Source organism: Tupaia chinensis, unplaced genomic scaffold (genome assembly GCF_000334495.1).
Source record: "Tupaia chinensis unplaced genomic scaffold, TupChi_1.0 Scaffold140534_1, whole genome shotgun sequence".
In the NCBI taxonomy this organism is placed as follows: Eukaryota; Metazoa; Chordata; class Mammalia; order Scandentia; family Tupaiidae; genus Tupaia; species Tupaia belangeri.
Genome location: NW_006200409.1, coordinates 1293973 through 1315415, shown reverse-complemented (window position 1 = coordinate 1315415; position 21443 = coordinate 1293973). Strand labels below are relative to the sequence as shown.

Sequence of the window (21443 nt, the reverse complement as noted above, 5' to 3'; positions counted from 1 at the left end):
GCCCATGCCTATGAACCAGAAGAGGTGAGGGAGAAAGGGACTATCACAATTGAACAACTTGGCTTTGTGTCCTCTGTAGCAACCCTGCATTATCCATATGTACTGCTGATTATCCTCATTCACGCGCCCTCAGTCAATGTCTTCAGAAGCTAAATGCACATGCCTTATACCGTGTGGAGTGTGTGCTTGGCTTGTTTGGCTTCCATTTCACCAGTTGCCCTGACACCTACTATTACATCGCCCTCACTGCCTGGCATCTCTGGATGGGCAGTAAGATGTTGCCAACTGCTCTCAGAATCACAAACCCATTGGCGCTTCTCTGCAGGAGTGGGGTCACTTGCTAAAGAAAGGGAAGTCACCACAATGAAAGTCACCAGAAAGTCATCCATGTACACGTGGATGCTGTCTTCTTTTTCTTAAACCAAGGAGAAGGTTGGCATTCTCTGGCACCTAACTGCTACAGCTTTCCTGGACACAGACCTACATAAAACCATTCTATTCTTGACCTCAGTCCCATGTGTCTGCAGAGTATCAGTCTGGCTAGAGCTTGAACATCTCGCTTTTTTCCCACTGAATCTCTAAAAGCTAGTTATTGAAGATCCCGGGCAATAAAAGCTGCCTACCCCCTTTCTAGTATTAGATACTGAGGGCTTCGGTCAATGATACTGTGCATAAAATACAGGGCAATGAATTAAATGGAACTTGATGGTACATGTTGTACCTTAATGAAAACAAAGGCTCGGGAACTCTGTCTGTGAACGTGTTACCCAATAAAGTGTTAGCCAAGGAGCTCATAAAGCTGCCAGCAGGATTTAACCATGGCGTAGAACACTTTTTGGTTGGGCTGGACACAGAGAGTGAAGTCTATTCACTTTATCACAGTTGCTGGGGGTTTTTATTTAAAACACATGGAAGAAAGACATTTGGGTTTGGCACCAAAATGTCTTGTGGTAAAGGGGAAAAAAAAAAAAAAGAAAGAAAGGAAGAGAAATATCCAAAAGCACTTTTAAAAAATCTTGTAGGGGGAACCAGATGTGAAGAAATTAAGACAGGATGACACACGGGGCCGCGTTAGACCAGTTAAAGTGACGGCGAAAGGAAAGAGCAGCGGGTTTTCTCTATGGCAGCTGATAGACACGAGCAATTGAACAGTTCATACCCTCTCTGTTGTCCCTGTCATGAGATTTGTAGGTCGTTCTCAGCCAGCCACTGGGGCTAAAGGGCACAGGTCATGACCTGCTGATTTACCAAAGTATGATCAACTCACACAAATTATAGGCGTAAGAGAGTCCTGACAACTTCAATATGATGCGCAATGAGTGCAATTATTTGTGACATGTGAAACCAGTGTGAGACCATAATTCTGTCACTGCGTGACAAGGCATTATTAGCCGGGGCAGGCAGAGGCTTGAACCAGGAGCAGCTGGAGGAGAGGCAGGGAAAGATCCGTAGGGGGAAGGCCCATGACGAGCTTTCTCTCCCAGAGTAGCAAATAGCAACAGCCCCTCTTTGGAATGCGGAGCTGCTCGGGAGGACAAAGTTGCCCTGTTGGTATCTGGTCCAGTGGAGAAGAAAGAAGGGCTTGGTGGGAAGGGCAGAAGCATACCCGTCGGCCTGTGGCTAGATACAACCAAGGTGTTTTCTTTGAAATTGGACCTGGTATTTTTCATGAGGCAAACTGGGAGGTTGTTTCCTCTGGGTCAGATGGGGAGGGGTCAGATGGGAAGGAAAGAAAGTCTCAGGAAGTCTCTCCTCTTGCTTTTTTTTTTTTTTTTTTAAAATCAGGCTCCTCCCTGTTGAGGCTTTTCTAGAACTTGTAGTCTAGCTGCTGGGTAAAAGGGGGACAGGTCCCGGGTTTCCTGGGGTCTACCTGTCCTGACAGATGTCCTTCTCTGTATCTCAGTGGGTTTAGGGGTTCAGCTCAAGGGAAGTATAGGTGTACGTATCCCTTTTGGTGACAGTTCTAGAGGTTTCTGTCTAGGTGTATAAGACAGGAGGGGGTTATTCTCAGCAATTAGTCCCTAGTAAGGCAGGATTTCCTCAGGCTGAGCTTGGAGGTGCACACTAGCAGGCCACCAACGAACCTCTTTGGGAAGTGAGAAGTTGGACTGAACTCGGCAGAATCTCCAGGGAGGGTGGCAGCTACATATTGAGTCTCTCTCAGCTTGGGGACTTTAACCACAGTGAGGAGTGAATGGGTGGCCTGGTTCGCTTCACCCCATGACATGCATTTGTAGAATCAGTCAATAAATGTTCCCTTAGCACCTACTGGGTGTCAACCTCTGCTCAAATCACAGAGGATTCAAATGAAACATGCCTCTGTCTACCCATGAAAGCTCTTGGCCAATGAGGATAGATGAGATGAAAACAAATAATTAAAATAAACTATGCAAATGGGTGGAAGCTATAGGAATCATGGATATACAGGAAAAGATGAGGCTGATTTTCTTCTTTTTTGGGGAGAGGTTTTTGTTATAGGGTGTGTGCGCTCACCAGAAAGACAGAGACAGAGACAGAGAGATCACCCCCCAGGGAGGTTGACCACACCGCAGTCCCTTCTCCTCCATTCTCCTCTTGGGACTTTGGGCATGCATGCACATGTCCCAGCATGTCTGAGTCTGGGACTCAAACTGCAGAGTCGGCCATGTGAGATTCGGCCACTTCAACCTCCATGTCACCTGTTAGCCCCACCTGGTTTTATTTTCATCAAGTTTCTGAAGGCATGAACCAAGAGCAAGACAAGGATAATTAACACAATATACAAATAATACAGTGCTGTGATCTAGCAACTCTTCTGAGCAATAATCTGTTCTTGGCATTACATTATTATTTTAGATTATTTGTTGTTCCTCCTCTTACAGTGTAAGCTCCGAGAGAACAGGGACTTTGTCTGGCTTGTGTCAGTATCCCCATTGCCTTAAGCAGTATTGGGCACAGAGTTCTTGCCGAGTAGACACTTGCTAAATACATGAATATCCAACACTGTCTAGTTTTTATATACATTAACATGCTTAATTCTCCCAACAACCCAGCAAGATAAGTATGTCAGTTGCTGTCTATTGATGTAAAACAAAATATCCCCAAAACTAATGGGTTAAAATAACAATATTATTTCTTACAGTTCTATGAATTGACTGGTGTTAGTTGGGCAGGTTCTTCTGCTGGTCTTGCTTAGAGTTTTTCAGTTGAGAGCTTGGGCAAGGCCTGAATAGTCAAAGCCATCCTTTTGGGCCTCCCATCATTCATTAGGTTAGTTTTTTTTTAGATTTTTGCTATAGTGCAGACACACTCACCAGAGAAACAGAGAGACAGACAAAGCAAGAAATCACCCTCCAAGGAGGATGGCCATACCACAGACCCTTCTCCTCTATTCTCCTCTTGGGATTTTGGGCATGCATGCACATGTGCCCCGCATGAGTTTCAGGCCGCTGGGTACAGGACTCAAATCGCAGTTGACCATGTAGAGCCCTGAGCTTTAATCACTATGCCATCTGTCGGCCCCAGACTGGACTTACTTAAGGCATAGGTCTGGGTATCAATAGAGAAGGAATAGAAGCTTGAGGTCTGGGCCCAGAGGCCCAAGGATGTCACTTCCTCCCCTTTTTATTGCTCCAAACAAATCCCAGTACCAACCCAGATTTAAGGAGAGGGAAATAGAGTCCTCCTCTTCATGCAAGGAATGGCATTCATATACGGGAATGGGAGAATTGGTGGCAGCTGTATTTGGCAGCTGTATTATTAGCCTTTGTTTACAATAGAGGAAGCAGACTTAGAAGAATAAAGACATGCATCTGGGAGCACAGAAGATGAAAGTGGCAGAACGAGGATGTCATCCCTAGAATAGTCTAGCTTCAAGTTCAAGGTTCTTTGCTTACAGGTGACTATTCTCAGCAGCCTTCCCAAATCTCATGTGGTAGACTGATGTTCCCTGTGGCCATCCCTCTGCTTTTTAACTTCTCAGCATAATGGCTAAGGTTTAGGAAGAAGTAAAATACTTTAGACCTGGAATTTCATCCAGCCCCTAAAACTCATTAACTGTGTGACCTTGATCATGTTTCTGAGCAATTTTTGGTGTTCCTTCCTTATCTGTGAAATGAGACAGTACAGGTACCTCCAAAATAGGATATGAGGGATGAGGGATATGAAACTTTACATGAAATTATACATGCATATGTTCACCACCATGTACTGTGCCTTATTTTTAAGGTGCCAAGTAAGTTTCCAACTGGCCCCAAAGTGAGCCTTCACACACTTGTTTCATAATTATAAAGTGTAAGAATTCCCAGGTCATTGAGCACACACCCATGTTTAATGTTAATCCAGAGATGTGCCCTGAAATCAGCAAGAATGCTTTCAGGGCACTGGCTTAGTCTAGACTATGGTTATCGTGCCCATCACTGTGAGACTGACTAGACAATTCCAACCTCTTGCTCCTGCAAGGAACACTCCACCAAGAAAAAAAAAAAAGAAAACAACAACAAACAAAGAAAAAGGTGAACAGAAGTACATGGAGCTCTAAAGACAGGCATAAATCTAAATCAAAGCCAGTGGAAAACAATAAGCAAATATCCTTTGAGGTCCACTTATGCCTCATCTCCAACCTACTGCTTGGTCTGGACTGGTTATTTATTTATTTATTTATTTTGGACTGGTTATTCATGGCAACATATCAACACTGATTCCAGCCAGCTTAAGCAAAAAAGGGAATTAATGGTCAGGGATGGTGGGATTCAAGACCTTTTACAGCACTGGCAAAAATCACCCAAGATCCCAAGAGGAGAATGGAGGAGAAGGGATTGCAGTAGCCATCCCCCCTGGGGAGTGATTTCTTGCTTTCTGTCTCTCTCTGTCTGTCTGGCTAGTGCACACGCCCTATAGCAAAAACCTCTCAAAAAAAAAAAAAAATCACCCAGTTGCTATTGCTCAGTTCTGGTCTCTGTAATCAGGCTTTCTTCTTCATTTATTTATTTATTTTTATTATAGGGTGTGTGTACTCACTGGAGAGAGAGAGAGAGAAATCACCCCTCAGGAGACATGACCACGCTGCAATCCCCTTTCCTACATTCTTCTCCCAGTACACTGGGCATTCACACACACGTACCCAATGTGTTCTCCAAGCTGCTGGGGGTGGGGTGGAGGAAGGGAGGGCTCAAACCATGCAGTCAGCCACATGGAATCCAGCCGCCCTGACCTCCACGCCACCTGCTGGCTCAGTCAAGATTTTTTACACACCCTCTAATTTGCTTCTAGTTCTGTGACAGTGGACTCCTCCTCCTCCTATTTCTCATCCATGTGGAGAAGTCCAAGGATTATAATTGGCTCAGGTTGAGCCACATGTGTGATTTGACCGGTCACAGAATCCTATATAGTGAAATTAATCATCTGGCCTATGTTAGGGACCATGCCTGTGGTGGGGGTAGGAATTTTGTGATTACTGCTCCTATGGATTGAAGGACAGTTCAGCAGAGGAAGGTACATGAACATGTTTAGCAAATTCACCTGAAAGTGATTTCAATGTAGCTAAACTCTAGATTTACCAAAACCTGTGGAAAAAAAACTTGTCAATGTGAACACAGCCCATGTGAATGTTCCTTCATGTTTGGGTGGAGGGCATTTTACTATTGATAATCCTTTGGGCCCTACTTCCTATATTTATTTGTAGATATTTACTTTCCTACTAGTGTAAGAAAATGCTCAAAATAAGCATATAACCATCAACCAAAATTCTCAGCTCCTAATTTAACAGCCAAATGTCATAACATTTATTTTGCAACCCCTGGATTAACCAGTGTTCATTTAGTAAGCCAAAATTTGTGAAAAAGATTACATTTCTTTTATTTGCTCCCAAGTGTTTCCATTGTATACAAAAATGAGACAGTGTTCCTTTTTGGGAGAAGAAGTTTCTACTTTGGGTTTAAACCAAACAAAATAATATTTAAGGAAACATTAAATAAATTATTTATCATGTTGGTCAACGATTTGGAGAATATAGCTTAGATAAACACATTTTTAAGGTCAGCTACTTTAAGGGCTGGGTTTTATAAAAACAACCTCTGAGAAGCTTTAATAAATCTTCTAAGAAGAAAAAAAATCAGCACTTGTTTTTATTACTGAATCATTTCTATTGCTGAATAATGGTCATTCAAAGAGGTAAGCTTAACTAGGAGGCCCTGATCAGGGATGACAGAATTCAAGGCCTTTTACATCCACACTGAGAACCTTACCTACGGCAAAAAGTTGCTGTCGATGGCAAGAGCTGTTGGCCATGGTCAGATTTCTGTTAAAGCAGTCCAATCCTTTGGTGTATTTTAAATCAGATAAATGGACAGAGTTAGCAGATTTGGACCATAAAATTGTCAAATGAAGATAAATTTATTCCTGCTCAATGGGAGACTTCAGAGTAGAACTAGAATAGATCAAAGTAAGAAATAATATATTTCTATTTCCTCCAATTAAACAGGAGTACTAGATTCATCAAGTGCATTTAATGTACCTCGTGGGTCCTCCATCTCTTGAAATTGCAGCCAAAGGCATCTGTGGGGCCCATTTCTATGGCTAAATGGCATTCCTCAGCCAATGAGAGGAATGGGGAGGAGAGGGAAAGAAGTTTGGGTCAGAAAGACCTGGAAGTGAAAGGAGTGAGAATCAAGAGGACTGTAATGAGGAGAAGGATGGAGTAAGAGAGCAGCTATAGGAGCCAGGGAGGAAAGGTGGGTCATGGGAGGAGAGGAGGGGCAGAAACAAGAAATAGAGAAAATTCACCTTTGCAGGAACCGGGAGAGGACAAACCCCAGGCACTGCCGTTCACAGTGGCTCTGGTTTCATTTCCGGTGTAGTTATCAATCTGTCTGGAACTTGAAGGGATCACATGACCAGTTCTTATCTATGCAAAGAGGATACAGCCCTGAGTTCTCCCAGGTCTTGAAAAGAGAACTGGGGCTGGGAATAGGTTCTGAGCCTTGCCTCTTCTAAAGGTGGAACCCACAGGAGAATTTCACGCCTTGAAAATGGTTATGTCGCTGGACTCCCATGTTGTTGACTGCAGTTTGAGTCTTGAACCTGGTGACTTAAGCTCACGCCTAGCGCAGGTGTGTGTGTGCTCAAGATCCTGAGAGGAGAATGGAAGAGAAAGGATTGTGGCATGGCCATCCCCCCCGGGGAGTAGGGGTGGGGATGATTTCTCACTTTCTGTCTCTCTCTGTCTTTCTGGTGAGTGCTCTATAGCAAAAACCTCTCCAAAATAATAATAATAATAATAAATAAAGTTAAATAGATAATTCTTTTAAATAAAAAAGAAAAAAGAAAAGAAAAAGGAAGATCCTGTCTGTGTATAAATGGAAAAGGAAGGTTACTAAGGAGTGGAAGGAGTAGAGGTTTCATTATCATAAAGTGCCTTGGGCTTGAAAATTCGGGAGAAGAGAGCCTGACTAACCACATCTGGAGCTTGAGGTTTTATTGAACTGGTAATGAAAATAATCTCTGCAAAATATTTTGAAAAATTTGATAAACACAGATGGAGGCTACTGCCTATATACATGAAATACTAATTTAAAAAAGCCTTGAGTTCAGATTAACAACCTGTTAACAGCCAGTTAGTATTTGGGCTAGTCACAGAGCAGAATGATTAGAGAAAGCAATGCAGAACTGAGTCCAAATCTCAGCTCTGCCATTTATTAGTGGTACGGCTATCAGCATTTTATTTCGCTTCTTCCTACTTCAGTGTCTTCATCCATAAAATGGAAATAAGTACTCCTTCACAGGGCTGTTATAACTGAACCAGGTAAGTTGTATACAAATTATATTATGGTGGAATTGTAAAAATAACACAAATCCTTCCCTCTTTACAACTGCTCCACTCTGATATTACAGACACCCAATAGGAGGTAGAGTATTTCCTCACCCCTCAAAGCATGGTTAGCCATGTGATCTAGAGTATTAGCAAATGTGAAGCAAACAGAGACTTGAAAATGGCTTGCTCAGGAAGTTTCTTTTGTTGGGTTTGGAACCTAGACACTGGCATGCTAATGAGTCTGAACTAGCCACCTGGAGGATAAGAGGCCTGGAAGATGAGAGGCCACATGGAGGAGAACCAAGATGCCCCTGCTGACAGCCTGTCAGAAAATTGCCAGACATGTAAGTGAGGTTATTCCAGATCATCCAGCCACTAACCAACCACTGACTACAGAGGTATAAGTGACCAACAGCGGAGATCAGTTGAATCAGCTAGCGGCAGGAGAGCATGCAGCTAAACCATAGAATTCAGAGCTAAATAAAAAATTGTTTTAAGCGACTGAGTGTTGGGGCAGTTGGTTAAACAGCAAAAGCTAATTGACATCCGTAGTGTCAACTCTTATTATTACTCTTGTTGACTGGATCGACTTGCCATTTCAATAGAAATCTTAACTCATTTTTGTTTGAAGTGATTCCTTCCTATAGAGGCAGCCTTGGTGATAGCAAGCCTTCTGGTAGCTATTTTTGTTTAATCATGTGATTTAAGATAAATTGCAAAAAACAGGAAGACTTAAGATAACAATAAGAATTTTTCTGAAGATATTGTGAAGTCTTGCCTTTCCTATTTAAAAGTTGACATCAACATTCTCAATGTCAGAAAAATGTGCAAAGTAAAAAACAGACACTGAAGTTCGCTGAGGTTCGATCATAAAATTGGTCGAATCAGAGAGCAGATCTGAAATGGTTCTGAAGCACTTAAACCAGGGAACCAACTGGAACTAAAAGGAATGAAATGGAACTAATAGGGATGAAACTGGATAGAAGGAGGGTCAGTGCCTTGGAACCTGTCCACATTCTTTACTGGGAGTGCCAAACTTTTCCAACTACCCAATTATAAAGGTGATAAAGGAGTTTAAGGACTAAAGCAAAATGAATTATCCAGATAATTTAGGTCAACTGAACACTCTCGCCTGAGTCCATTTGTGTGGCTCATGATTTGTATTAGCTGACAGCTATTTATTCTCCACTCTTCTTGGAATATGCACATCATTTTGCATTCCAACGTTGTCTTATTGTCCACATCTTTTATCTAGATTGTTCTCTGAAGATTTGGTAATAAGCTTAGGTAAGTTCTAGAAGCAAACTTTTGACCTAAGAGCCCAAAGCATTCATTTATTTAACAAAGATTATTTAATTACTAATTGTCAAAGACCGTTAGGCATTGAGGATACAACAGGGACCAAAATAAACAAGATAGCTTGAAACTTAAATATGGTGGAGGAAAAGATTCATAACCAGGTAGTGAGAAGTGCTGCGACTGAGGAATATAGGGCATTATTGGAGAATACAGGGTGACTGCCTAACTCAGCATTGGCTTCACTGGTCAGGAAGCACATTGTGGATTAAGTATAGGGTTGTTGGGAAAGGTATGATGCATTTTTGCATAGAAAAACAGAAAAGTATGTCATGACTTTTCTGATGACCCCATAATACCTAACATGAAAGACAAGGAATAAGTGTTAGGCAAGGTGAAGAGGTAGGAGAAAGAACATTAGATTTCTAGTCTGAGAAATATTTGGGAGTCGAAATATTCTCATAGTCAAATGCTTGGGAGTGAATTCTCTTTCTGACTCTCTAGCACACTCATTTATTTAACAAAGATTATTTAATTACTAATTGTCAAAGACCGTTAGGCATTGAGGATACAACAGGGACCAAAATAAACAAGATAGCTTGAAACTTAAATATGGTGGAGGAAAAGATTCATAACCAGGTAGTGAGAAGTGCTGCGACTGAGGAATATAGGGCATTATTGGAGAATACAGGGTGACTGCCTAACTCAGCATTGGCTTCACTGGTCAGGAAGCACATTGTGGATTAAGTATAGGGTTGTTGGGAAAGGTATGATGCATTTTTGCATAGAAAAACAGAAAAGTATGTCATGACTTTTCTGATGACCCCATAATACCTAACATGAAAGACAAGGAATAAGTGTTAGGCAAGGTGAAGAGGTAGGAGAAAGAACATTAGATTTCTAGTCTGAGAAATATTTGGGAGTCGAAATATTCTCATAGTCAAATGCTTGAATGAGGACCAGGTTGTCAGTGGTATCTCCATACCCATGAGTACAATGATGACAAACATTATAACTATGGCCAGAGCATGGGCATGACCTGCCTTCCCATCTCTACTCCAAAGAAATGTTTTCTTGTAAGTGATATATTCACTAGTGCTTTTGACAGTTCTATTTGTGTGGTCAGAACACATGCAAGCAGGAACATGCCAGCTGGCAGCTAGTTTTCTGAATGGGGATCAATTCAAGATACATTTACATGAATATTCCTCCAGTTTAAGCCAGCCTTTGTAGCACCATTCTCTACTTCCAACCGATTGAGCTATAAAAGTAGGGTGGGACTCAGACTCCAAAGGGATATGCCTGAGATAAGAAAGGACTCTTATTAGTTCTTGCAGTTTGTGGATTCTTTCAGAATTTTTAATGTGGATAATCATAAAGTCAAACCATCTTCAAATTACAGTTTGTCTCTTCTTTTCCATCAGCTTGACTTCTTTTCCTTGTCCATTTGCAAAAACTAGGACCCCCACCACTCCACTCTGGAACCTTGTGTAATAAAAATAGGAATCTTTGTCTACTCCCTAACTTTCCTCTAACTTCTCACCACCTGGGTTACAGAGTTTTTGCTCACAAAGGGCCCAGCCATCAGTTTTTTTAGGATCTCAAGTGGAGGTAATAAAGAAGTGTCTTGATCTATTCAGAGTGCTACAACAGAACTGGGTAGCTTTTTACCACCAGAGAATGCGTGGAATTGCCAGAGAGACAGAGAAGGCACTCCCCACCCTCATGGGGAGTTGTCATGTCACAATCCTTTCTCTTTTTTTCCCTCCATTTCTCTATCCCATCAGAATTTTAAGCACATACACTCATGTGCCTGATGTGTTTTTCAAGCCACTGGGACTGGGATTCAAACTGTGGTAGGCCATGTGGAATCCAGTTTTTTATGCACAGTCCTTAGCTGCTACACTATAGGGTGGGCCCTGGCTAGTTTTTAAATAACAGAAATTTATTTCTCATAGTTCTGGAGGCTGTAACATACAAGATCAAACAAATTCAGTGTCTGGCGAGGGCTCATATTCTGGTCTTAGATGATGTCTTTTAGCTGTGTCCTCACACGGTGAAAGAGGTAAGGTGCTTCTCTGGGCCTATTTATAAAAACACTAATCCTATTCATGAGGGCTCCAACCTTATGACCTAATCACCTCCCAAAGGCCCCACCACCTAATATCATCACACTGAAGATTAGAATTTCAATATTTAAATTGGGATGAGGGTGCAAAAGTATTTAATCTAGTGCAAGAAGGCTTGTGAGATGCTTTGTTTAGACATTCACGAAATACAGAACATTATTTTTATTACAACTCCTATGTCGTATGTTGTCTGGGCATAGGGAATGCTTTTGCAAAGGAGCTCACAGTTCTTCCAGGAAGGGCACAATGCAACTTCATCATTATCTTCATCACAGGAAGAATGAGCAAGACACAGTGCAGTAGGAAAGAGGAAGAGTCAGTGTCTTCAAAGACAGACCAAAGCTGACCAAGAAGATCTCCTTTGAGTTGGCTCTTGCAGAGGGAGGAGGAAGCCTTGCCTCTCATAAGGGTTTTCATGAGATGATCAGCTCTTTGTTACTAGCCCACCTGGAATTGTTACAACATTCTGTGTGTCTTAGGGCTTATGAAGTCCTATGGAAAATGACAGAAAAACAAAAAACAGGCCCAGCCATGGCAGTACAGGTGATGGGGCACCTCTGTACAATGTCAGAGCCATATTGGAAGGCCCTAGGTTCAGCTTCCAGGTTCTCCTGAACATGCCAGATGCACCTATGAGTATGTCTGCGATCCTGCATGGCTGGAAGGCTGGGCAGAGGCTAGCAGCATGGCTAGACTCTGTCAGGGATTCCAATCTCTCTTTCTCTCTCTCTCTTAACTTTAGAAAAACTAAACTAGGGGAACCAGCAGTTAGCATAATGGCTATGTCGCTGGACTCCCACGTAGTCGACCGCGGTTCGCGTCCCGGACACGGTGGCTTAAAACTCACGCCGGGTGCATGTGTGCCCAAGATCCTGAGATGAGAATGGAGGAGAAGGAATTGCGGTGTGACCATCCCCCCTGGGTGGTGATTTCTCGCTTTCTGTCTCTATGTCGCTCTGTCTGTCTGGCAAGCGCACGCGCCCAAAAAAATAAAAAAGAAAAACTAAACTAATTTAGGTTTCTTATTTTCTCTGCCTTTTCCTCTTTCTTCTTTGTTCCTTTCTCTCTCTTTCTCTCTTGTATGTCGAGTAGAAATAATAATAATTATACTGTAAAATTTTTAAAGGATGAATCAAGGTAATATCTGGAAAGTGTTTGACACATAATAAACCTCATTAAATGGTTACTGAGTGGAGAAACCTCTCTTCTTCCTTTATGTTTAATATATTCAAGGCCTGTTTTTACACACGATCTTCCAGTTGAACCTTTTAGATGAGGTAAACCTTAGAGGAAGCCAACTTTCTTTTTTTTTCTTTTTTGGAGAGGTATTTTCTATAGGGTGCATGCGCTCGCCAGACAGACAGAGACAGAGAGACAGAAAGTGAGAAATCACCCCCCCGGGGGGATGGCCATGCCACAATTCCTTCTTCTCCATTCTCCTCTCAGGATCTTGGGCACGCATGCACACGCGCCTGGTGTGAGTTTTAAGCCATTGGGTCTGGGCTGTGAACTGCGGTTGACTACATGGGAGTCCAGTGACGTAGCCATTACGCTAACTGCTGGTCCCAGGGGACAAATGAGGCATGGTACTGGGGTCTCATCACAAGATGGAAGCCCAAGACATCCTCTGTTTTGCTTTTCTCTCAGGTGTAAACTTTGGCAATTTTTATACTGTCTCAGAGCAAATGATAGCAACTGATACTTACTAAATACTTACTTGGTGCCTGGTGCTGTCCTAAACATTTCAAATGTATTATTCATTCTCTGAACAGGTCTATTATGAAGCACCTCATGAAGCTTCATTGTAAAGTTGAAGATAAAGGAGGGGGTGGGGTTTGAACCCAGGCAATATAATCCTAAAAAAGGTAAATGTGCACATGTACTGTAACCAGAACTGTATTGTATGGGCCATGATGCTTGCAGCTGATTTTGTGGACTTTTGTTGTACTTGGCACAATCCCTTTCCTTGGGAGATCCTGGCATGTCACACCTGTAACTTATGAAGTGCATGCAGCTCCCATCCTCTCTGGTGCTTCTAGTAGAAATGACTCACCTTGGGTTTCCTTCCTGTCTACTGAAGAGTGTAGAAGTTCCTTGCTTCTGACTGACTCTTTCTAAAACCATCCTTGGCTCTCAAGTAAAATAAAACAAATTCATTTTAGTTGGGGAGAAGGTCATCATTTATGCTTACCTCCCTCCTATAGGTCTCTTGGAAGAGTCACCCACCTGCTCACTGGACTGGGTGTGAATGGCTCCCATTCTCTCATCTGCACTGGAATTTCTCTGCCCTGTTTCCCTTTGGGCTGGGCTGAGTACTCAACTTTCACTCTTTGTCTGGACCCAGTCTGATGGGCAGTTCAGAACAGTCCACAGGGGTTTTCATATGGCCCTCCCCAGAGGAGCCGCCTCCCTACCTTTCACTGCCATCTCCAATCAGGAGCCAGGCCTGCCCAGCCTGTGTCCTCTTAGTCTCCAGAACACACACCTTGTTCTGAGTCTCTGGTCTCTGAGCCCCTGCTTCTGGGGAATCATAGTATGTGGGGCTCTCCATCTGAGAAAGGGATGAGCAGCCCCAGAGAGCTGGAACTCACAATTTTTTATGGTATTTCCCCCTCTTTACAAAGCCAAATGATATTTCTATTTTCAGGCCAAAAGAACTTTTCCTCCAGGTTTACTTTTGAAAATCTTTGTGATAGAGCACATACACACATGAGAGAGACAGACGAGTACACTCCACAGGACTCATCACACCTTGATTCATCTTCCCCCAGTCCTCTAGCCCTCCAGGATCCTAGGCATGCATGTACACATTCATTCAGTGTGTTTCGATCATGTGACCTGCAGCTCCACACTCCAGTAGGCTGCCAACGATGCCACAGAGGCTGGGTCCTGGGTTCATTTTTAAATTAAGTGTATTTAGGGCTAAGTATTTGTCTTTGCCAATTTACCCTCACAAATCCTGCTTTACAAGTACTGCAACCAGAAAGGTGGACTGGAATTAGGAATAAGATGAGATTTACAATTTGGAAAGAGTTCCAATATGTTTAGAAACCATTGAGAAAGAACAACTGTTTCTATCCAAGACATTCAAATTTATGCCAAGGAAGTAGAATAGAAATAGTGGAAATATGGAGGAGAAAGTGAGATAAAACAAGGAGAACTGCAATTAACATTCGAATGGAAGTTGGAAGAAACCCCACTGAAAATTTTGGCATCTGGTAGATTTCAAGCTCAAGGATTAAAACCTCCAAGTTAGGAGAGCAATTTTTGGCTTTCCAACAAGTACCTCTAGGGGCAATAATTTTGGGGGAAAAGTAATTCATAACACCGAACATTATATGTACATAGCAGGCTACTTGCCCAAACTTATTTTATTTTCATTTGCATTATTGGTTGAAAACTCCCCTGAGTCCCTGATCCATATCATGTTGGCACATGTCCCTGCAGAAACTGAAATGCTGAGCCAGCATTTTACTCTATTTTACTTGACTTGGGAGCAGCCCAAGGAAATGGAGGTTGCTACAGGAAGAGTGATAAAACTCTTAGCCCTATTCCCCAACAGACTGTGCCTCCAGGGGGACATTTGAAAGGCTGGATGCTTTATAGCTGAAACTCAAGACAGACAGTTATGCCAAAGCCTCAATGATCTATCTGTCTGTCTCTATGTTTTTACAAGAGAATGAGGAGAGGGTTTTATTTATAATCTCATGCAAATTTGGGTAATAATTGCTAATGACAATGAATGGTACCTCTAATAGTGATAGCAGTATATATGGATAGGATCTTTTTTTTTTTAAACTATATTTGCAGTTGTGGCTTATTTTTATGGTTACCAGCTGTTAAATCAGGTGTGTGATCTTGCATGCCTATTTTACATAGGTGGAAACTGGGGGCCTTACCTTAAGCTGTAGAACTAGACAGAGATATGACTAGGACTTGTAACTCTGTGAGCTTCACTTCTGTATTCAATTCAACTTCCTGCTTACTCTGAGTATCCAGAAAAGAAAATGCCATCTGCGTGATCTCCCAGGGAAAGATCTCAATCAACAGAAGCTGCTCAGGTCTTGCTCTTAGCAAGACTGGAACCATATAGAAAAGTCACCCTTTCAAATTCCACCCCAGCTCTGGAGGGGCTTTTAGAGCCCCCTACAACACAGCAATGATAACACTGCTTTACAGTAAGACATGGACATGGGATAACCACTAGCTCCCTGAAGTTCTCTGGTCTGACCTAACTTCTAGCCCATTCCTAGGAGATATTTGGTTTCTGGTTATGTAAGGCACCTTGAGTTTCTTATGAGGAAAATATCTTCTTACCCCATCTGTCAGTGTGTAATCTTGGCAAGGATGTAAGGCCTGATGCCCATTTTTCCTATAATAGCTGAAGATAGATATGGGCTCCTTTCTCTAGTTATCCTCTTATACAAGAAAGGCCAAGCAGAAAGGTGCTCATAGTCTCTTTCCTGGCATTTGAATTGAGGCTGTCCCAGTATGTGCTATCTGTGCTGAGTCTTCAAAAATTTTATAGGAAAATGTGCATCATTAAAAAAAAAAAAAAACCGGCATGAATTAAACATTTTTTCTGCACCAAAATAAACTTGTACTTTATTATGTTTTTAGTTGCTAGAGGGTGCATGCACTGGTCAGAGGAAGACAGAGAGACAGAGAAAGAAAGGAAGAGGAAGAAAGCACCATCTCCCCCACCCCCTGCCATGGAGCATGGTCACACCACAAGCCCTTTTCCTTCATTTTTTTATTCTGTTGGGATTTGGGGCATACATGTACATGCATCTAGCATGTTTTTTCAAGCTACTGGGGCGGGTACTTGAACTATGGTTGACCATATGGGATCCAGCTCTCTTAACCACTAGGTTGTAGGGACAGCCCTAAATATGTACTTCAATTCCATTTTTTTCCATAGATATTTTTAAAATCCCCTCATACTGTGTTTCTAGCTTCCTGTTTCCTACTTTCTAGGCCTCTAGAAGACTGCCTGGAGAGCAGAGAGACTTTTGTATTTCTACACTTCCTAGGCTACTCAGTGGAAGAGCCAGTGTTGTGGTTCTTAGAGTTCTTTCATTTCCTGGGATTATCTTCTTAGCTTTGTGGAAGGGGCAGAGGCAGGTGGTATTGGAACTTGGAGGATATGGAAGGCTTTCTGGATTGTGGGAATGGTCACATGAAAGTATGGAGGATGAAAAGCAATAGGTCTAGCTTAGAGTACAAGAAAGAATTATATAATACAGGAAAGAAATAGTAGATAAAATTGAGGCATCAGGTTGTCATCAGTCTTTGAAAAGTCTTGAATGTGAAGTTAAAGAGTTCAGAAAGCAGGACACAGGGTAGGTAAGCACCTCCACAGTCAGCACTGTATAGACAATTGGATCCTGCTCCACTTCTCTGTTTCCCTGAGACCCTTCTTAGCACCACATTTTCTTCCTTGGCTGAGCTCTGAGACCCAAGTTGGAGCCTCTTGGATGCCATTACATTTCCGGTAGAAAGAATAGAGTCTCCCATTTCCACTATAGGAGGCCAGGAAAATCCTTGTAATTACTGCTAAATGTAGTCACTATATAAGCTTTCTTTTAAAATATTATCTCTTCTCTCTTTGTGCCCTCAAAAGCTGATGACAAAGTCCTGCTAATTCTACTCTCTAAATATCACTCATATTTGTCACCCCTCGCTCTCTAAGCCATGATCTAGATCAGTCCTCATCATTCATCATGTCACCGTGGAGAGATGCCATAGTAATCTAATGGCCCTTCTAAGCCCCGTTGTACTGTCCCTCCCAAACTGTATTCAAGAGCCATCCACTACAATTTACCAGAGGGATCTTCTCTCTAGACCTCAGTTCTATGATACGTGCAATATTCTTAATGTTTGGCCAGTTTCCTGAATTTGGTGTGGAAATTGCATTGTGATTTGATGACCTAAGTTTATTCCTATTTTCCTCTTCATTCTTCCACACAATCTCTCTCTGCATCCTATGTTCCATGCCTTTGCTATGTTGCACTTCCACGATTTTACATGTGGCATTTCTTCTACCTCTAATGCCCTCTTCAGTCTTCAGTTCCATATAAGAACTCTTATCGAGCATAGGAAAAGAAATTTGGGGGGAAAATGGAAAGGTAAGACACTTGCGGGACAGAGATAAAGTTTTTTATCTGTTGACGAGGATGCATATAATAGTCTCAACTGGGCTGGACTGAGGTGTATATCATACTGGGTAAAGTCTCTTCACAATCTAAATGATGTATAACGATTTAATGTATAAATAATAATTTTAAAAATTTTTAAAAAGAACTCTCTTATCTTTCCACACTCTGTTTAAATATCATAGTGGGCACAATGCCTGGCATGTAATAATCACTCATTATCAAACTGGATCTCAGCAAAATCTTTCTGCCTTCCCCTTGGCCCCAGTTATTGGCAGAGATCTGTGTTTGTGCAAGGGGACTTCAAAAACTTCATGGAAACAAACTTAAAGTGTAATGATTTTTTGGTACAACAAATTTTTGAAATCCATGCATAGTTTCTTTCATAATATGCATTTTTTTCCAAAGAGGTTTTTGCTATAGGGCGCATGCACCCTTCGGAAAGACAGAGAGAGACAGAGAGACAGAAAGTGAGAAATCAACCCGGGGGAGGGGGGGATGGCCATGCCACAATCCTTTCTCCTCCATTCTCCCCTCGGGATCTTGGGCACACACACACACACACACATGTGCCTGGCATGAGTTTAAGCCACTGGGTCCAGGACGCAAGCCACGGTCAACTACAGGGGAGTCTAACGACATAGCCATTACGCTAACTGCTGGTCCCCATAATATGCATTTTCTATGAATGTTTTAAAGACTCCCCTTGCATGTACTTCTCCATGACATTTGTCATATTGTGTTAAAATCTCTGATTCTCACATTATACAGATGGTTATCATGAATCCATAGGTATAGTGGACATGTATGTTTCTACGTGTGTGTGCACATATTCTCTGCTACTCTGCATCCATCTCTCCTGTCTAACAGCATTTCTTCTAGGAATTCTCAGTTACCTGGAGAGTGCTGTGCAGGCACTTTCTCTTACTGCCCAGTACAGTCAAGCAGTGGTGCATGACCTAAATGTGGGTAACCGGGTCCTTGCCTCTGAATCTTGACTGGATGGCAAGATGAAAGAAATGGCTGACACTCCTTTACAGTAGCTAGAACAGGTGAGAAGATTAAGAGCTTCCTGCCATAGAGACCTTAGGTCTTATTCCTGTCTGTCTCTAGCTAGGTTCTGTTGTTTTCCTTTCTCTACCTGCACACCTCAAATCCTTCCCTTTGATTGACTTTTTTTGTTGTTTAAGTTCATCAGTGTTGGTTTCTGTTGCTTGGAACCAGAATAATTCTTACTGATATGGTGGGATAAGAGGAAAGTTAGGATATATCCTCTAAAGTTTTTTAATCTCTATGATAAGAGAGTCCTTTTTTTCCTTGTAAGAGAAACAAATTTATTCAAATCCAAGCAAGGAAATGGGGGAAAGTACATGTAAAGTATAGAGTCTTCATGGGACTCTAGAAAAAAATTGAATTAATTGAAGTAAGAAGTAAGGTGTCTCTCTCTCTCCATCTATTGTTTTAGCCTATTATCTTTGTTCTAGTCCATTATCTTATCTGTCTGTCATAGCTTCAGCTTGCATATAAGCTCATGGAGTTATGCTGTTGGTACCCTCACGGATGCCCTCAGCACTTAGTACTTCTGGGACAACTGTTCATGTCTAGCTGCCAGCACATTTAACTCTTTGCCAAAGACTTTCTTGCAGGAAAGGCAAAAGTGCTAGATAATCAAGACCTCCCTGTAAAGAATCTTCAACTAATAACTGACAGCAGTTAGAGAGGATACCCCACCTCTCTTGACCATGAAAATTCTAAAGCATGTGTTCTACCGTGGCTCTTGGAATTCTCCAGCAAGTTTTCCCATGTGGAAATGTGCTGGGTTGGTTTGTTTCCTTTTCTGTCTCAATTTCTCTTTCCTTGGCCAGTGTTTTCTGAGATACTCTCCCAAATCAACTCAGAAATCTTCTTGCAGAGAAATAGACTTAAACAGCCCATTGGCTCTGAGCATGACTATGCAGCTCTGTCATTCATAGCTCACCAGCAGCTTCATTCTGTCTCACTTTGTTCAAATTCCCAAGAGAGATTAGTTCATCTCATCACCTTAAAGTAATGCTACATTCAGAGGTGGCCAGTATATCCATGCATGGGCATCACAGGTCAGATAGCCAACCTGTCCAATCACCTCCAGCAGAAGAGTTATTAGGCTGGCTGCTCCGTCCATAGGGCTGCAAATAGGAAGGAACCTTGACATTCAGCTGGGACCATTTACTTTTCAGCAGCATCATACAGGTGGCTGCATGGGAAATTCAACAGGAAAGGTTGTTTATCAGACATCGAATAGTTATTTTCAAACAGTACTTTGATAGGTTAAGTGCAGAAGAATCAGCAACATGTGGATTGAATTTCCATTGAAATACATACTTGGGATTGAAAATTAACAAAGTATGTGCTTGGTAAGGAATTTTTTGTTCTTTCTCTCTCTCTCTTTTTTTTTTTTGGTGGTGGAGGGGTGTGTTTGGGCCAGATTATTTGGAAAATAACTTGAAAAATTTTCACAGCTCAGACTTCCTCACTCCTCCTCCTTCCAATCCTTTGCTTAAGCTTTTCCTTCACACAGAGTTAATTAATAAAACCAACATTTATCAAAGATGGCAACTCAATCTGTGTGTGTGTCATATGGTGTTGGGATGGGTGTGATAATCTGTAAGATGGATTTCAGCAAGAGTGAAATGACTAACACTCATGGCATACACGCCATGTGTCAGGCCCACTGAACTGAGCATTTAGTCCCTGCAAGCTCCCAACCAGGAAGGGACTGTCACTGTTCTTCATTTACAGATTAGAAACTGAGATGTAGGTTTAAAAGTACATGTCCCAGGTGTAGACATCTAGTAAGTAGTAGAGTCAACATACAAACACACCTCTGTCTTCAGAAATCACTGGGTGATCTTACACTCTGTCGATAGGGGTTCATACAACCTCTACATTGGAAGAGGATTCTAACACCATCTCTTCATTTTCCAAAAAGTAAACTGAGGTCTAGAGAGGCAAAGGGTCAAGCTAGATTATTGCACATGGGAAATTGGTTTAGATAGAGATGTTGATAATCAGAAGGATTCATCTGGTAGTTTCTCCAGGTGTTTAGTTTATTTATCTATTTATTTATTTATTTAGAGCAATTGTTGCTACAGGACGTGTATGCCAGAGAGACAAAAAGTGAGAAATCACACTCCAAGGGGATGGCCATGCCACAATTTCTTCTCTTTCATTCTCCTCTCAATTTTGGGTACACACGTACATGTGCCCAGCATGAGTTTTAAGACACTGGGTTGGGGACTTGCATAGCTGTCGACTACATGGGAGTCCAGTGATGTAATTATTACACCATCTGATGGTTCCCCAGATGTCAAAATTTAAAACACACAAAAGAGAAACAGTTATTTTAGTCCCTCACACTTTAGATAGAATTGTTAGGGGAAATGGTCATGCCACAATCCCTTTTCTTCCATTCTCCTCTTGGGATTTTTGGACATATGCCCAGTGTGAGTTTTAAGCTGCTGGGTACAGGACTTGAACCGTGGTCAACTACGTGGGAATCCAGTGACATAACCATTACACCATCTGCTGGTCCCCATGTCTATCTTTTTTATACTTTTGTTATTTTGGACTTTCTATCATTCTTAGTCAAAACTAGTCCCTTATTCAAGAGGGTATGTAAAAAAGCAAACTTGGGGATTTGTTCTTGTTTCTCATTGTATGGTGATGGTGCATGTGTGCACACACACACTCATGTATGTGCAAATACCTGCCATCATAGAACTAGGGTACAGAGAACATCCCTTTCGCCTTCATGCTCCCTAAACTACATCTGCTGTCTTACCTCTGCAGTAAGACTTACAGGTTCTTCTTCCTCCTAGTGGGCCTTCGACATTCATTGGGGGATTTCTTGGGGGAGATATTCAAGATTTCTAGGGGAATTTCCTGCTAACAGACAGATTCTTTTTCTCCTGCTAATGATAGGAGAGCTTCCGGAGAGTACCAAAACCCTTTGTTCTTTGTTCTCAAGGAGACAAATTATTATTTCTTTCCTCTGAAGAAGCCTCTCATATGATGGGTGAAATATCACAAATAATT

The 21443-nt window shown here is 41.9% G+C and overlaps 1 long non-coding RNA gene across 1 annotated transcript in view; it reads left to right on the top strand.

Moving 5' to 3' along the window:
- Nucleotides 1–1473: 1473 nt before the first annotated feature.
- LOC102472502 (uncharacterized) overlaps nt 1474–21443 on the top strand; it is a 28998-nt gene continuing 9028 nt past the window's right edge. The window contains exons 1-2 of the long non-coding RNA XR_001371470.1: nt 1474–1635; nt 8011–8133. This is a non-coding gene — a long non-coding RNA (uncharacterized LOC102472502). The remainder of the gene's footprint in view (nt 1636–8010; nt 8134–21443) is intronic.